The sequence below is a fragment of the Elephantulus edwardii genome, unplaced genomic scaffold (genome assembly GCF_000299155.1).
Source record: "Elephantulus edwardii isolate Elephantulus edwardi_28Jun2011 unplaced genomic scaffold, EleEdw1.0 scaffold00045, whole genome shotgun sequence".
In the NCBI taxonomy this organism is placed as follows: Eukaryota; Metazoa; Chordata; class Mammalia; order Macroscelidea; family Macroscelididae; genus Elephantulus; species Elephantulus edwardii.
The window spans coordinates 16291267-16297266 of NW_006399795.1; positions in this window are offsets into that span (position 1 = coordinate 16291267).

Sequence of the window (6000 nt, forward strand, 5' to 3'; positions counted from 1 at the left end):
TAGGAAGAGCCTTTGCATCTGAAGCAGACCACTTTTATAACACGAAGATTTTCTGGGTTTTCTTGTCCCCTCAAGTGTCCAGCAGCAGCGTTTAGACCACAGGGTGTTCTGTTGGCTCTCCTGCCTACCCTCTGTCCCCGGGAACGCTCCTCCGTAGCAGCGATAGTGGCTTCTCCATTCTGTTCTCTGCAATGCCCTGTACCCACTGTGCTGTGACTGTGCGGTAGGCCTGGGTCGGCAAAAGAATAAAAGAAACCTTCCTTCCTCTTACCATAAACCACTCTGTAGAGCTCTCTGCACCTGTACCCCTTTTCACCTTTTGTATTTAATTTTAAAGTCAGTGTACTGCAAGGAAGCTGGATGCAAGATAGATACTATATTAAACTGTACTGTTATTTAAGATGTAATAAAGCAGTTTGACATGAGGGACTTGGGTCTGATTGCTTATTTAGAGTCTGATCAGCTCTGGACGTGGCAGGGGCCTGGGTCACATACTCTGACTGGTGACTAGCCTACTGCTTACATGGATCCATGGTCCACATCACAAAGAATTCATGAACTTGCCCATTAGTGGGCACCCCACAGCAAAGCCAGGGCCTGGCAGCCCTACCACCACCTCCCAGCAGACTATATACACACACATAACATGACTATTGCTTTTGTTTTCTGGCTGAAGCACCCATAATTTTTAAAATCTTAAATATTCAGTAAGGTTATAAAAAAAGGATCACTGTTGTGACTTAAATGCTTAAGTTTTTTGGTCAATATATGGAAATTACTGTGTCTTAGTTACCCAGTGCTGCAGTAACAGATTCCAAAAGGGGCTAGTTCTAAAAAAAAAAAAGCACAAAACATTTATTCTGTAAAATTAGGGAGCTCTGGTGGCCTAGTCACAGAAACGCTGCACTGCAATCCCAGAGGTACGTGGTTCAGATCCACCAGATTCTCTGCTGGAGAAGGAGGGACAATCTCCTGAAGCAGTCAGATCTGATTTGATGGTACACACACACAAAATAATAAATTAGGAGCCTAGACGTTTAAATGCCAGTTTCTTGGTGGTACTAAGAGTTTCTCACCTCAGCTTCCTTCCCATTTAATCTCTAATGAAGTCTCACAGGGACTCTTATGTTGGATTAAATTTATGATGAGATTAGGTTGCATTCTACTGTTACTCCTCCTAGTTATTTGGTTTACCAGATCGTGGAGGGTCATTACATACACGCATTTTTGGGGGGTACAGTATAACCCAACATGCTCAGTGGGAAGGAGTCAGTTGGAGATACTCCTTGAGGGTTTTCTAACTCCTGAAGATGCCCCATCTGCTGTCTGCTTTGTTTGGGACCAGTGTTACATGCACACCCCTCTTCAGAAGCAGTATTCTTTGGCAGTCCCGTGCCAGCTTGAGGCAGCCTGCCGGTTTAGGCTGCTGCAGTGGGAGTGATTGACAGCCCAGCAGTGGATCTGCCTGGCTGCCTTCTCCCCCTCTTCCTGAAATAATCTATTCTCCATAGACACATGGATTCTTTGCACATTTGAACGCTGCCAGCTGCCTTACAAAAGCCCCATTTAAAATGCTGGAGAGCATCTAAGGTTCTTCCCTTGGCTGGCAGGCTGGCAGTGCCTGAGGAGAGCAGAGGGAAGTTTAACTGATTCACAATGGAACTGGCGTGTCCTCTGCAAAAGTCCTTCCTGTGGGAGGGTCCCAGCCTAACACCTGGCTCTTGGCACATGATGTGCTTATACCCCCCTCAAGCCCACATACTCAGGCTGTCCCTTGGCTGTGACTTAGATGCTGGGAGGGATTCTGTGTTCTCAGTCAAGCAACAGCAGTCATGGGTACACAGCTCCCATCCCTTAAAAGGGTTTAGAGATGACTGCCCACTTCTCAGTAAAATCATTCAAAGGGTTGAGAGACCACTGCCCCACTTGGTCAAATCCCTCTAGAAAGTAGGTGTCAAATACTGGCATTGAGAAATTAAAAATGGCTGACAGCCAGCAGGAAACGAGACCCCCACGAGCTAAAGTTTTCAGGCTTAGTAAGCATGCACTTCTGGAATGTTCAAGACTGAATGTCACCAGTGAACCTGAGAGCCGGCACTTTCAGTCACTCAGGTCTCTTTATTCTTTGGCCTTTCTCTTCCTGGTAACACCTTGTCCTGCTGGTCCCTTTTCAGTCTCCAATACCACACTAGAACCTTTCCAACTGCCCTTGCCCCTGATGATGCCCATCTGTTGTCACAGGTGCTGCAGGTTTAAGCAGCAGGTGGCGACATAGTCCATGTGGGTGAAACCCTCCCTAACCCCAGGAAAACAGCCTGGGCACTAGTGGCCTGCCTGTCTCCTGCGCTGGCGACAGCTCCTGAACCACCCACCACCAACCTCTCTCGCTGCTCATTACCAGCCAGACTGACTTGGATTCTGGTTTTTGTGTCTGCTCTTTCGTGAGCCCAGGATACTATACCAAGATGTGTGACCATTCCTGCTGGAGGGGTGTTCACTTACTACTTGGGCACACCCTGACAATCCTTACTCCCTCCTTTTCCTTAAGGACCTCACCTGCCACTGACAGTGTGCCCTTACATGAAAGCACACAAGATGGTGAAGGGACAACTTAGTGTGGCTTTGTGCATGCACCCAAGAGGCCTGGGGGAGGGTGACAGTACTATGCACCTCAAATCTTTTCCTGGGTAGTGTTCCAGGTCAGACACCAAGTGTTGGGCTCGCAAGATTGGTACCCTGAACATCATTTCCTTGGTGTCCTTCCTGGGATGCTAACTTTGCAAACAGAGGCAGAGACTGGCTCAGGGGCACAGTCAGGTTCATACTCCAAGCCTCCTGGAGTCCTGGCCTTAGGGGCCTGTCCTGTTAGAGACTGGGAGGGGACCACCCTACATGGACCAGGGGCCAATAATCCTGATCTTCTGCAACTCCCACAAAGCTTATAAGAATCACATGTGGCCCCGTGGGAAGGATGGTGTCTCACTTGGCTGCTGGGTTTCTGTGCCTGCGCTGTGCAAGGTCTGCCCTCCTGACCTTGCCTCTTGCAGCCACTATGATTTAGAACTAAGTACAAGCATTGAGGCGTCCATCCTCCACAGTTCAAGAAGACAGAGCTAGTGGGGTGCTGGGAGAGCTGAACTACCACCATGATGCTGAACCTGTCTCAAGGAACAGGTGGGAGGGTGCAAAAATTGGGGGTGACTTAGTGTCTCTTGGCAGCTTCTCCCTAGGTACCTGTCCAGGTACCTCCTGTCCTCTGTCCCGCACATGTCCATGTGACAGTACTGCTGCAAAGAACCAGCACAGGCCTCCCAGTGGCTCCACTGGAGGGTCAAAGAGGAGCCTCTCCCTCATCTAAGTCACACCCACACTACCCCTGTACTGGGGTGGTGGCCAGTGGCATCTGAGAGGAAGGCCAGCTGACCCTTCATGGAGTGACTTCCCTGTGAGATATTCAGACAAAGGCCTGCAGCCCAGGGCCCTTAGCAGTGTCCACCCGTCCAACAGCTTCCTTGGCCCATGGGGACAACCAAGAATGCCACCCAGCTGTGGATAGGCTCTACCACCTGGGTCCTGGAACTTAACTATTTCTTCTCCCTGTACTTTTTCTGCTTCCAAAGGGATCCTGGCTACGCTGGTCAGTTCCCTCACCTGGCCCCATCCTGTCCCTCTCACCTGGAAGAGAGCAGCCAGCACTCAGAAAGAAGACTGCGCAGTCAAGAGTATGTCAAGTGACAGTTGGGACTTTGGCCCAGGGAAGACCTGGGGAAGGCCATGCATGGCTAGATCTGTGCTTGGAAGCTGGGTGGTGGATGCGTAAGGCAAGAACAGACCATGACAGTCACCTCCCAGGGCCCCCTAGGCACTCTGGCTAGCCAGGCTGTTGTCCACTTCCCCTCTGGGTACCTGGCAGTCTCATTCATCTCAGCCGATCGTGACCTAGTTTCCCTGAGGGGCGACCAGGACCCTCAAGGAGTAGAGCTTACAACCCTCTACCTTTAAGAGTCAGAGCCACTCACCCCACCAGCACCCTACAGGTGCCCCCAAGATACCCCAAGTGAGCCAAGTCACTGCCCCCCTACATGTCAAAGTCCAGTTCAAGCAGTCTACTCTACCTGCTTCTTTGATTGGGAGGGTCTGAAGAGTACTGCACACCTTCTTTAGAAGCAGAGACTACAAAATAACACCGAGTTACGGTGAGAAAATCCTCTGCTCTTGCAGCCAAATATGTGCTTCCCCACCTCCCAGGCTGGAAAGGGTCACAGCTCAGGGAGTGTGTCACCCTCCCCTGGGACACCTCGTGGACCTGGTGGCTTTATCAGCCTTTGCCCTAGCCTGTCCTAGTTTAGGAAGCCTTTCTGGACTCCCAACCCTTCTAAGATAGTCTCTTCTCCTTTTTACAATCCAAACACGCCTGGTCCTGGCATCAGGCCCCGCCCCACCCCCAGGCTGGCCTTTGTCCCCATGTTCCTGCTGCTGGGGCTTCCTTCCCACCAGAGCCTGGCTTCTCCCAGCTCAGCCCTTTGGACACTGCCCAACCAAAACTGCCTGTAGGAAACTTTCCAGATGTCTCAAGACTGGACCCCATCATAAGCCCTTGGGGGTGGGGTATGCACCCTCTGCCCCAATCCCAGGGTCAGGCCACCAAGGAAGTTTCACAACCCAGGAAAGTTGACAAAAGCCACAGCCTCTCTTGTGTTCTCACTCAAATAGAGAAGTCCAGGGTAGACAGTATGTTTCCATGGTCACAGACCCAGCCCTGCCGAAGTTCCCAATAGACAATCACCCAGAAAGGCACTCGCCATGTGTGCCCCATGCCACAGGTTGTCCTTGCTCTAGAAGGTTCTCTGGAGGCTTGGCACCGTGCCTGTCTCCTCATGAGTACCATTGTTACTATCACATCCAACAAACACCTCAAAGTTGGAGTGGGGTGACTGAGGGCCACTTTGGGGAAGCAGCTGAGTTACAAAACAGTGCAGTGGGGAAGTTACAAAACTTGAGAAATCCTTCCAAGTCTCCATTATCCTTGCCTCAACTCCTCAGTGGCCCAAGGACAGCAATACCTTCCTCTTCAGCAGACACCTTAAAAGGATCCTTTTAGTTTAGCTGCAGACTGCCTTGCTCTGTGCTAGACCTTGATCCTGTCTCGGGAATCTGAACGCAGGGCCTGGGATCTTCCTTCAGTGGCCCTGCTTGGTGCTGTGTCTGCAGGTACGGCGGTGGGGAACGCCTGAGGGTTGGAATACAGCGGGGTGTCATCAGAAATGAGTTTTGGAGGACTCTACTCAGTTACTCAAACTGGCCTGGGCTGGAAGCTCCATGCCAGGGAGGCTGAAGGTTTGAAAAGGAACATTTGAAAAGTATGGCTAGCACTCAGGGGTGTGCCCGTTCTGTAGCCTCTATTTAGACGTGTCTTGAGAGCAGAACCTGGACTCTGGCCCATGGGTGGACTTAAATGGGGCGCCAGCAGTTTAGCCAGCCTGAAATGGGTAACAGAAGCTGTGCCAGGTACTACTATTTTCTGGGTCTGCAGCCTGGGAACGGAGCAGGGTGGGGTTGGTAGGTACTCCCCCTGCCCTAGTGACCCCACACCCACAGCCTCTTAAGGGTGGCAGCAGGGTGCTGGAACAGAAGGATCCACCAAAACTGGTAGCTTGGTGGGGTGAGGGCTGGGGAGAGTCACAGAGAAGCAAGGGCAGAGTTTGAGAGCGAGGGTTCCTTCCATCCCAGCTGCTTGCCTCGAGTTTTGGTTCCCCAAACACGTTCCCTCCGAGCGCTGTCACACCTGGTAATTATTACCGGCAGTCGTGTCACCTCTTCCCGGTGTGGGCCACCTGACTCTCTGCCTGGTTCACCCACCCCTGCTACATAAAGCCACAGGTCCCGGGGGAAGGCTGCGGGCGGGACGCGCGGTGGGAAGGACGGCTGGCTAGAGTCAGCCGACCAGGCGGGGCGGAGGCCTATAAATCGGCTTGTGAGCAGGAGGCGCATGACACCCTG